Source organism: Nicotiana attenuata, unplaced genomic scaffold, assembly GCF_001879085.1.
Source record: "Nicotiana attenuata strain UT unplaced genomic scaffold, NIATTr2, whole genome shotgun sequence".
Classification (NCBI taxonomy): Eukaryota; Viridiplantae; Streptophyta; class Magnoliopsida; order Solanales; family Solanaceae; genus Nicotiana; species Nicotiana attenuata.
The window spans coordinates 1-13,051 of NW_017671949.1; positions in this window are offsets into that span (position 1 = coordinate 1).

Below are 13,051 nucleotides of genomic sequence, written 5' to 3' on the forward strand. Positions count from 1 at the left end.
CCACAACAACATTACAATCAAAACCGAGCTCCACCTCCAAGAAACAACCCTCCTCACCAAGCCCCGTATAATCCATGTCCGCCACAGAATAATTATCCATATATAATGCCCGTCCCCGTGAACCACCTAGAAAAGCTAACTTCACACCCATCGGTGAATCATATTCCAGCCTCTTCCTAAAATTGGTCCAAATGGGCTTGTTACAGCCCATACCTCCAAACAGGCAAAACCCAGAGTCACCGTCCTACCAGCCAGGTACCAGATGTGCTTATCACTCAGGGGCGGAAGGGCACGACACTGAAGATTGTTGGACTCTTAAGAGGGCGATCGAAAACCTGATTGAACAAAAGCGGGTAGTGTTGAGGGATGAGGAAGTCCCCAATGTAACTAATAACCCATTGCCAGCTCACAACAACAGGCCAGTCATTGGGATGATCTGTGAGGACAAAGAGTTTGACCCAGCTTTGAAAGCTAACATTGCTATCGCCGACGTAGAAAAGAAACCCAAAGCGGTAGCAAAGCAAGCCAAGGATGGGAAGAAGATCAACTCCATCCCCCAAAGCACAGAAAAGGTTGTGGAAACCAAGACAGGGGCAACACCTCCTAAAGATGCCATTCTCTATGTTCCCAGGGCCCCCAGAAAGGAACAGTTCGTGTTGAGTCCTCCCAAAAGGTTTGAGCAAAACAAGGTTACGCTGAAGGTACCAAAGATGTACATACCAAAGAGGACTTATGTGGCTTGGGGGCCGATAATTTCACCCAGGCTGACTGAGCCCGTGGTTATCAGCCGTGCACCACAGAATCCCATGAAAGACCCCACTGCCATCCCTTAGAACTATAATAAAGCAGTGGTCACATACAAGGTAAAAGAAATTATGGGGGAGGTGAACGAAATGATCCAATCTGGGAAGTACCTCAACTTAGAAGAATTGAACAAGACAAAGCAGAAGCATTTTCCGCTTAAAAAGCCAGTCAGTGCTGAAGAAGTAGAGGAATTCTTCCGAAAGATGAAAACCTCGGATTACGCTGTGATTGATCAACTCAGGAAGTCCCCCTCTCAGGTCTCACTTTTGTCCCTGTTGACAAGCTCGAATGAGTATCAGAAAGTGCTGTTAAAGACGCTTAATGAGGCATATGTTCCGGTCGAGACCACTATTGAACAATTGGAAAGAATGGCAGAACGATTTTTTGAAGTCAATTGGATCTCATTCAGCCGAAATGACTTGCCTCCAGAAGGGGCTGCCCCACAACAAAGCTCTTCATTTGACCGTCAAGTGTGAAGGATATTATGTGAAAAGAGTCATGTTGGACGGCGGATCTGGGGTTGACATCTGCCCTCTCTCAACCTTACAGAGGATGGAAATTGGGACTGAAAGGATTAGACCCAACAATGTTTGCGTACGCGCTTCGACGGTATCAAGAGGGATACAATAAGGGGAGATTGATTTGGTCCTAACCATAGGCCCTGTGGATTTTGAAGTAACATTTCAGGTTTTGGACATGGACACCTCCTACAACTTTCTCCTAGGAAGGCCTTGGATCCATGTTGCAGGAGTCGTACCCTCTACTCTCCACCAAATGGTTAAGTTTGAACATGAAAACCAAGAAATAGTGGTCCACGGAGAAGATGAACAATCAATCTACAGGGACCCATCAGTCCTATGTTTGGAGGCTAGGGAGGGTAGTGAACACATAGTCTACCAAGCTTAAGAGATCGTGGTCGCAGACCAGTATGAGGAAGGAACCCCGTGTCCTCAACCCTGCTTATCAAATGCATCAATCATGGTTGCCAGTGAAATGATCAAACACGGGCACAAGCCCGGGAAAGGGCTCGGGGTATCTTTGCAAGGCATCACAAAGCCCATCACTTTGACTGCCAGCGAGAAGTTCTTTGGTGTAGGCTTCCAAGCTACAGAGGCTGACGTAAAATAGGCCAATGAACGTAAGAACAATGTGTGGGTCCTGCCTCAGCCGGTCCCGCATCTCGCCAGAACATTTGTTAAGCCAAGGTACATAGAAGAAGAAGAAGAGGCCTTCACGGCCGAAGAAATTGAGGACATCTGTGGGGCAATGAGGCAAATGTTGTATGAGGCTCACATGGTCCAACCGGGTGAAGGCTCAAGCAATGCTGAGGTGCAATATATGGGGCCCAATTCCAAGCTTCAAAATCGGAAGGCTCCTCCATTCCTAGTCAGGCGGGAATCCCGATAGTTCAGTCTTGCCATCTTTTCTACACTTCGAGTTATTTCAGGGTGTAACTCGAATGTTTTTAGTTTATTGTCTTTTAACTTCCGATGTAAACCCTCCTATCTTCAAATTCAATGAAATGAAATCAATATTTCATTGTCTATGAATCTTTTTCTTTATTCTTTTTGATTTTTGTTATTTTTTCTTATCTCTCTTTTTAGTTCTAATAATGCGGACTTAAATAACATGACATGCTTGCGGACTTCATGCCCAGATCTTAATACGCCGTCTCACTGTGAAATAATAAATCAAGAAACAGAATATGATGAAGATGAGGCTTTTAGGGAAATAAACTGAGAACTGGAACAATTTGAGAATAAGCCTAAGCCAACTTAAATGAAACCGAGCCAGTTAATTTGGGTAGTCCGGAAGAGGTCCAGGAAACCACGATAAGCATTCACGCTGATGAAAGAATTAGAGATGCATTGGTCCAACTTTTGTTCTAATTCAAAGACGTGTTTGCCTGGTCCTATAATGATATGTCGGGACTGAGTGTTGTTTAGTGGTGCACAAATTGCCAACTTATCCCGGTTATCCACCTGTCCAACAAAAGCAGAGAAAATTTAAAATAGATATCAGTGACAAGATCAAAGAAGAAGTCAAACAGTTGAAAGCGGGTGTGATCCGAGTGGTCCGATGCACCACATGGTTGGCTAATATGGTCCCAGTGCCAAAGAAAGATAGGAGAATCCGAGTGTGTGCTGATTATCGGGATTTGAACAAAGCAAGCCCCAAGGAAAACTTTCCATTACCAAACATCCACATTCTTGTTGACAATTGTGCCAAACATGAGATACGGTCTTTCGTGGATTGTTATGCTGGGTATCACTAGGTCCTGATGGATGAAGAAGACGCAGAGAAGACGGCTTTCACCAAACCTTACGGCACTTACTGTTATAGGGTCATGCCGTTTGTTTTAAAGAACGTCGGGGCAACTTACATGAGAGCTATGACTTCCATCTTTCATGACATGATCCACCAGGAAATTGAGGTGTATGTGGATGATTTGATCATTAAATCCAAAACGCAGGATGACCATGTGCGAGATTTGAGAAAGTTCTTTGAGCGCCTGCGTAAGCATGACATGAAGTTGAATCCAGCTAAGTGAGCATTTGGAGTACCATCTGGGAAACTTTTGGGGTTTATAGTAAGTCGGAGAGGCATCGAGTTAGATCCAACAAAGATAAAGTCTATTCGGGATTTTCCACCTCCGAGAACCAAGAAAGAGGTTATGAGTCTATTGGGAAGGTTGAATTACATCAGCAGATTCATTGCACAGCTGACTACCACTTGCGAGCTCATATTTAAGCTATTGAAGAAAGATGCGGCGATTAGATGGACAGATGAGTGTCAAGAAGCTTTCGACAAAATCAAAGAATATATACCGAATCCGCGAGTGTTGGTCCCACCCGAGCCTAGAAGGCCTTTGTTCTTGTACTTGGCAGTGTTGGAGAATTTTTTTGGATGTGTTCACGGGTAACATGATGTGACCGGGAAGAAAGAACAAGCCATATACTATTTGAGCAAGAAGTTCACTAGTTATGAAGCCAAGTAAACTTTGTTGGAAAGAACTTGTTGCGCCCTAACTTGGGTCGCTCAGAAGCTCAGGCATTACTTGTTGGCTTATACCACCTATCTCATAACCAGATTGATCCTTTGAAGTACATATTCCAAAAACGGATGCCCACAGGAAGGCTAGCAAAATGGCAAATCCTTCTCACTGAGTTTGACATTGTCTATGTCACCCGCACGGCAAAGAAAGCTCAAGCTTTGGCGGATCACCGAGCTGAGGATCCTGTTGATGATGAATATCAGCCTTTGAGTACTTACTTTCCGGGTGAGGAAGTAAATTCAGTTGAGGTAATTCCAAAAGGCACCAATGCTTGGAAAATGTTCTTTGATGGAGCGGTAAATGCAAAGGGTGTCGGGATTGGGGCTATTTTGATTTCACCCACTGGTCAGCACTATCCGGTTACAGCCCGGCTTCATTTCTTCTTTACGAACAACACAGCCGAGTATGAAGCTTGTATTATGGGTATGAACATGGCAGTTGATCTGGATGTGGAAGAATTGTTAATCATGGGAGACTCTGACTTGATCATTCGACAAGCTCAAGGTGAATGGGAAACCCGAGATATCAAGCTTATCCCATACAGGCAGCATGTAGAAGATCTCAGCAGGCGGTTCAAATCCGTTGAGTTTAAGTATATTCCTCGGTTCCACAATGAGTTAGCCGATGCACTAGCTACTTTGGCCTCAATGTTGCCATATCCAGGCAATGTCCATATTGACCCACTGGAAATCCAAATCCGAGAAAGACATGGTTATTGCAACACAGTTGAAATGGAACCAGATATTCAGCCATGGCATCATGATATCAAAAGATTCTTGAAAACAAAGGAATATCCCGAGCAAGCCAGTGGAGACCAAAAGAGAACTATTAAAAAGCTCGCTAGTAGTTTCTTCTTGAGTGGAGAGGTCTTGTACAAAAGAACTCTAGACCTGAACCTTTTAAGATGCGTGGATGCCCAAGAGGCTGGAAAAATCATGAATGAAGTGCATGCGGGAGTATGTGGACCCCATATGAATAGATATGTCCTCGCGAAGAAAATCCTTCGGGCAGGTTATTATTGGATGACCATGGAAAGGGACTGCTTCAGTTTTGTCCGCAAGTGCCACCAGTGTTAGATACATGGTGACCTGATTCACGCACTGCCTTCAGAGTTGCATCCTATGTCAGCACCTTGGCCGTTCGTTGCTTGGGGTATGGATGTTAATGGGCCAATCGAGCCGAAAGCTTCAAATGGGCACAGATTCATCTTAGTTGCCATTGACTATTTCACAAAGTGGGTTGAAGCAGTCACTTTCAAAGCCGTCACCAAGAAAGCGGTGGTGGACTTCGTGCATTCCAACAATATCTGTCGTTTTGGTATTCCTAAGATTATCATTACGGACAATGCTGCAAATTTTAACAGTCATTTGATGAGGGAGTTATGCAAACAATTTAAGATCACGCATCGGAATTCTACCCCTTATCGGCCCAAAGCTAATGGTGCTGTTGAAGCAGCGAACAAAAATATCAAGAAAATCCTCAGGAAAATGATTCAAAGTTCTAGACAATGGCATGACAAGTTGCCTTTTGCATTATTGGGATATCGCACAACCGTGCGCACATCAGTTGGGGCAACACCCTATCTATTGGTTTATGGCACCGAAGCCGTAATACCCACAGAAGTTGAAATTCCATCTCTTCAAATCATCGTTGAAGCTGAGATTGAGGACAATGAATGGGTCAAGACCAGTATAGAACAATTAACCATGATTGATGAAAAGCGGATGGCCGCAGTCTACCACGGGCAGTTGTATCAACAAAGAATGGCTCGTGCCTACAACAAGAAAGAGTGACCTAGAAACTTTGAAGTGGGGCAACTCGTCTTGAGACGTATTCTCCCGCATCGTAAGGAAGCAAAAGAAAAGTTCGCTCCAAATTGGAAGGGTCCGTACATTATAAGAAAATTGTTGCCAAAAGGGGCATTGTACTTGGGAGACATTGAAGGAAATGACCCCGAAACAGTTGTCAATGCGGACGCGGTCAAAGGTATTATCTTTAACCGTTTTGCGGTACTAATATTCTCCGATTGGGATGACGAAGGCTTTCATTCTTGCTACCCAAACACTGTCAACCCTTTGCAAACCTTTTGAGCCAGTTACCTTTCTTTGATTACCCTCTTTGGAACCCGAAAATGATTATAAAAAAACAAAAAGAAATCAAAAATAAAAGTTTCCTTGAACTACGTTCGACTTGATTCCGAAAGGATACGTAGGCAGCATATCTCTGGGGTTCAGTCACACCAAAACAAAAATCCACATTTCCCCCAAAGTTGAAACTGGAGCAGAAGTTACAAGGGTTCGGCAATAGTTTTTGCCTGAAAGGTTCCAAAGTTGTAATTCAATCCAAATTCTTTTCACCCCAAATCCTGTTCAAGTCCTTCCGATCAATCGGTAAAGGTGTTTAAAATTGGTGGATATGGTTACTTGGATATGATACAATTAAATGAGAGAAATAAAATGAGAGAGTCTTATTGGTGAAAACCCACACGGGCACCATAGGGCGATGATAAGTAGAGAAATTCAGAACGAGAGAGTCTTGTTAGTGAAAACTCGCAAAGAGCACTTTAAGGCGACGGTGAGAAGAGAAATGAGAGAGGTCAGTTGGTGAAAACCCGCAAAGGGCGCCACTGATCGAAAAGGGAATCCCTTACAACCATCGGTATTGATAAAGTCCTGGCAAGGTTTCTCGATTTTTGAGGTATGGGTTATGATGGGTTTATGAGAGCTGGATGGCTTATGCAGATCGGGTATCCAGTCCAAGAAGCATGTCATGTCTATTGAAGTCTGCATGCAATCCAGATAACTCCTTCTTTCATTTCCCCGAAAGGGACACTTCTCGTTAAAATTCATTATCTTGTCCGTTGTTTATTTTTCTTTGAATCCCTTTCGGTCTAATTCTGCTCCGATACTAATACAAAGAAAATATGGCAAAATCGGTTTACAGGGTTTTGTTTGACAAAATCCAATGTTCAAGAAAGGCACCTAGCCTCAGCAGGAGCGTCAAGTCGACCTCGACTGGCCATGATGGCCGATGCTTCAGAGTCAAAAACTCTTGAAAAGAAAGAAATCAAAGTCAAATGCCCATAAAGGCAAAATAAGATGGAAAAAGTCCAAGTCCCACACGGGTTAATCATCATGTGGAATTTGGGAAAAGTCGAGATCCCGGAGTTTAGAAATGAAACCAATTCCTAGAGAGCGAGTGAGCAATGGAGAATTTTGTTGAAAGAGCTAGGCCAAGATCAAGTGACTGAAACAATCAAGGCCATAAAACCAACCACCGTTTCAAACTGACAAATTATTCTTTATTTGAAAAACAGGGGAAAAGCAGGTGCAATCCAAAACAACCTTACAAGAAGCAGGTGCGATAAAAGCAAAGTACGCAGAGACCAAAACGGTTCTGCAGCAAAAGTTAACCCAAAAAGGGAAGTCCCCTCCAAACTCTTTATTCATTCTCCTAAATAAAATGAAAAGTGAAGTCAAAAGAAAAGAAAGAAGAAAAGTTCAAAATCATGGTAGTATAGGGTCTCCAATCCCTATCTGCGTCTTTTCCAACATAAGGTCCCACTCCCTAGTTGATGCCGGCATAACCCGATGACCTTTCCAACATAGGGTCCCACTCCCTAGTTGATGCCGGTATAACCCGATGACTTTTCCAACATAGGGTCTCCACTCCCTAGTTGATGCCGGCATAACCCGATGACTTTTGATGCCGGCATAACCCGATGACTTTTCCAACATAGGGTCCCACTCCCTAGTTGATGCCGGCATAACCCGATGACTTTTCCAACATAGGGTCTCACTCCCTAGTTGATGCCGGTATAACCCGATGACTTTTTCAACATAGGGTCCCACTCTCTAGTTGATGCCGGCATAACCTGATGATCTTTCAACATAGGGTCCCACTCCTTAGTTGATGCCATCATAACCTGGTGATCTTTCCAACCTAGGGTCTCCAACCCCTAGTTGATTTCGTTTTAGATATAGGGTCTCCACTCCCTAATCTCTTTTTCCCAAGGATACACAATCTTGATTGTTATTGCTTTCAATAATAAAGTAGTATAGAGTTTTGGTCACAAATAACTCACGAAATTTTCCTATTGAAAACTGGGGCAGAAAAATTTCGTTCGTTTGTTTGTTTTGGTTCCTGAGCAGGTTTTACCTCGAGGCACAAGTTTCGAGACGACCAAAAGAAGAAGTCTCAATCCAGAATAAAAGAAAAAGAGAAAAAGAAAAGAAGTGAACTCAAATCCACCAACCGTTTCACCAAAAACCCCATCAAAATCCACCAATCTCAAATCTAAGATTTTACCCCAAACCCTAAACTGTTTGGAAAAATTCCAAAATCACACCAAAAGATCCTCAACCTTCCCTCACCACTATCCTACCATTGATTTCCCAAAAATCCCCTTCAATTTCCTCGAATCCCAGATCTAGGAAAAAATAGAAACCCTAATTCTTTTTCCCTCTTTTTCCGAGTTTCTTCGGGTTTTTCCAGACTCGATTTAGTTCAAAACCTATGGTAATCAACCATTCTCAACGAGAACGATTGGTTAGCATATTTTAGAGCTATTTCGAAGACGTCCTGAGTTGCCAGAACCCCTTTTGGTATATTTCTGATCTTTTTTCCTTGTTTTCTTTGTGTTTGTTTTGTTGTTATAATCTTGCATGTGTTCGTCTGTTTATTTAATTAATTCACTATTTAGGCTAGTATTAAGATTGTTCATGCATTGTTTAAACTGTTAGAAATTAGCTTAGTTTCCTAGTTTGTCCAATTCAATCAATTGTAGATTCATTAGGTTAATTATTAGGTTTCATTACATTTTTTGTTTTTTATTTTTGGTTCTTTTGTTACTGCTATGTTGATTTGTTTAAATATAATTTTGTTTAAGGTTTGATTAGATGGATCCTTTAAATTACTGTTAAACTAGACTGTTTGGTTTAAAAGTCTAGGTAATTTTTAAGTTTTAACTGATAATCAAGGCTTCTAGGGGTACAATTGAAAACAATATAGGAAGTTCAATGGTGGAATCTTCTAGATTGTTCTAGGAGGTTCCACAAAGGTTTTGAATCAGAATTTAGGTCAGATTGGTTAAAATTGCAATAAGCAGAACTTAAAAGGGTAAAATTGGGAATTTACAATAGGGAAAATATCAAAATATTCTAGCATTGTACAGCTGTTCCCATTTTTAGCATGAAAATGCTGAAACTGGGCTAAAAAAGGAGAGACAGCTGTTAAAAGATGTTGTACTATCTGACATTTTAGGAATTTAGGATAGAATATGCCTTTTTGATGCTGTTTTTGTATACTCTATAAAAGAAAAAGACCTTCACTCATTCTTACGGACAGATTTTCATTAGCGTATTCACCTAAAAGTTCCTCTGAATACATAGAAGAGAAAAAAAAAGGAAAAGCTCCCTGCATTTTCTTGCTCTCAACATCAGCGTTGTTAAAATTTCCCTACTGGTTCACCTGAGCACTGTTACTCTAATTCTGGGCATTCAAGTCAGCTATTGTTTCGTTGGTTTCTTGGCTGATTTCCTGTTGTGTTGCTTGTTTCTTGCTGCTGTCTCTTCTCTAGCTTCAGCCAGAACTTCATTTTGTTTCCCTTTGGTTTTTGTTGTTTCAAGGTAATGATTTCCACCTTTATTGATGTACTATTTGTTTGAATGACATAATATCAAAAGCTGCAGTTATGATTTACTTGTATGAGATAAATGAGTTACTAATTGTGTTGCTATAGATCTAATTAACCTCTTGTTGTGTAAGTCTAAGTTGAAATGATTTAGTATAAGTGTAGTGAAACAAACTTGGCTGGCATATTAACACTTGTAGCTTTATTTTAAAAAAAAATGATGAATATGTGAAGTGTTGGCTTCAGGGGTTTGTTTGAAGTTGATTTTTTTTTGTTAGTTAAGGTCTTGTAGTGTCGGCACTAATTCTGAACATATAGCTGCTGTAATTTTTTTTCTTTTCTTTCCTACGTGTGTGATGAATAATATGGTGTCTATTTGAGGTTATTGAGGGTTTGTGTTGCATAATCATGGGCTATAGATTGTAGATCTGGCCACAAGTTGGCCAAATCAGCAAGTTCTAAAGCCAAAAGTTGAAATTCTGCTGTTAATGGTATGCTGAAATTGATGGCTCCATGTGGTGGATCAAAGCTTTGGTGGAAAGATCATATCCAAAGGGGCAAGTGTTCACTAGGCTACCAATTTCATGGAAGTTGTAATAGAATTAGTTGATATTTTTCTCTTTAAAGATAGAATTCTGGGGTAATAGATCAGTTGTAATTCTCATATTTTTGTTAAGGTAGTCTATAATTATTGTCAGTCAGAATCAGTGTGTTATAAATATAGTATGAAGTTTAATCATAGTTACTATTGATTTCAAAGTTGAAGTTAGTTGAAATTTCCTTTCTTAGGCATAATATATCATGATTCAAGGAAGTTTCGTTCAATTAATTTAGTTCAAAGCTAGCCACTGTTTCTAATGGCGTGTTAATGCAGCAAATTAAGTCCATAATATGGTTATTCAGCATGATTAGATTTTTTTTTCCAGAATTTAGTGTAATTTTCTACTATTTGTGTACTTGAAGAAATGGGAATTTCAGATAAGGCCTTAGTATATTAAAAGCCTTTCTGCTAAAATGGTTGGGCTTGGTATTATCCCCAAACGAGACCGCATGGTCGAAACCAGACCTGACGTGGTCTTTGTTTTCTCTTCCGCTTCTAGGCTCAGTTTCGAGCCCAATCAACATTAGCGAGACTGTTCTTTAAGGTTTTGTTTTTTATCAAAGTAATGTAATGGGCTTGCTGTTGGCCCATCTTTTCACAATAGCTAAAAACATGTATGTCTTTCCACAATGCTATATCCATAATTCGTGACCTTGCAATAATCTCAAATTAGTTTTAAGAATAACCATGAACATTCGTAGTTTGCTTTAGGCGCGTTTATAATAATCATCATGACTACTGGTACGGTTCCCGTGACGTAGTTATGATATGTAATTCCTAAAATTCGAGTGCACATTTCATGTGACTCGACTACAACTTCGAACAAATAATAAAATTTACATGTTGTAGATCATTGGTACGGCTCCCATGACATGATTCACAACGTGTACAAAAACAAACAAGTGTACGACAATCGTAACTTGTTCAAGAAATAATTCCATAAATCCTAAAAGCGGTTAAATAATTTAAAAGTGGTTAAAAGGTTAAAAATGCACCATAGGTTTAAAACATGTAACAAAAATCAGATAATTAGGCCAATTATTAATAGTTAGGTGATCGTGCTCGAACCACGGAACCCGGAATGCCTAACACCTTCTCCCGGATTAACAGATTCCTTACCTAGTTTTCTGGTTTCGCAGTAAATAAAGTCAAATTTCCTCGATTTGGGATTTAAAATAAACCGGTGACTTGGGACACCATAATAAATATCCCAAGACGACTCTAAATAAATAAAATAATCTCATTTCGAATTACGTCACTTTAATTGGAAAAACTCCCTTATATACCCCTGCGGGTAAAAAGGAGGTGTGACAGTCGATCCCGTCGTGATTACCAAATTTGGACCTATACAATACCAACTTCAACATACCAAAGCCTGAAATGCTATTCAATATAAATTTTTGGATGTATCACGTAATTAATTTTCTATGCCTAGTGGAATGATAGTTTAATTTTTAGTTGGGCCAAATTAAATAAATGAAAGCAATTTGCAAAGAAACTTGGAAAGTAGGTTTGTCTGCAGTCTACTTACTATCTTCTTCTTCAATAATTTTGAAAGCCTATGTTTCTTAGACTCTGGATCTTTTTTTGCATTATTACCATTTTTACCTAGTTAGAATGTTTCCATTGAACAAAGCAATCTTAGATAATCAATAATTTCGTTTACAATATCCAGTTTTACAACCTTCTCTTGGATTTTGTTTATCCAATCTTACAACAACAACAACAGCAACCTAATGAAATCCCACAAGTGGGTTTGGGGAGGATAATGAGTACGCAGACCTTAGCCCTATTCCGAGAGAGTAGAGAGGCTGTTTCCGAAAGACCCTCAGCTCAAGAAGACCAAAAGATACAAATACTATCAACAGAAAATATATAAATAATAATAGCTACATAAAAACCAAAAAATAGATGAAAAGCAATAATAAGGCCCTATACTATGGAAACGGAAGAAAAAATCTTGCTTTTCTAAGTGTCTTAGTAAAGGTAAAGAGAAGGTGACGTAAAAGTATATCATATTTTTCAACCTGTCATATAGTCCACTTATGGACAAATTAATATACCAACTTAACATGCCACAGTCTTAAATGCTATTTCAATGTAAATTCTTATATTGTACCACGTAAGTTTTCTATGCCAAGTGGAATGATGTTTCAGTTTCTAGTTGTTGGAAATTATAAATGAAAGCCCTTTTCAAAGAAACTTGAAAAAAGTAGGTTTGGCTACAAACTATATATCTTCAAGAACTTTAGAAAACTTGTATTCCTAAGGAGACCTGAAATCTTTTGCATTACCATCTTTACATAGTTGGATATTTCCACTACACAAAGGAATCTTAGCATTGTCAGTAATTTATTTATAATAATAACGTGCCAGTTTTACAAACTTGTCTTGTCCTAAATTTGTTTTCTCCAATATTCTTACATTCTGCCAAAAGAAATCTCAGCTTGACATTCATATTAGACATTTTTTAGTAGTAGAAATATCATCTTTCTTCTAAAGAATTTCAGCTATCACGAAAGGGAACCATTTTGGATAAAGCAAATCTTGATAGTGCAATCTAGAGGTGGTAAGCAATATGCTACATCTTGAGCTTATTTACGCTTTTCATTTCTAAAATTTTTACAGCCAGTTGGCTGATATATCGAGGAAGAGGAAATCTAAAAATAGAGAAGATAAAAAAACACAAAATTTTAACGTAAAAAACCCTCGAAGGTATCAGAGTCTCGGGGTTATGAGCTGCAAAAACAGGTAGATGCATCTTCTTCACGAACAACAAATCTCAATTTTTTTGAGGTTGTTCTCTCAATAGTTTGTACTTTCTTTTATATAGTAGATTGCTCATCTCCACTTGGATGTAGGTCAATTGACTAAATCACGCTAAATATTTGTGGATTTTTTGGTATTTTTATCCTTTGTTGTATGATTTATCGTCAGAGTCGAAGCCAGAATTTCAAGC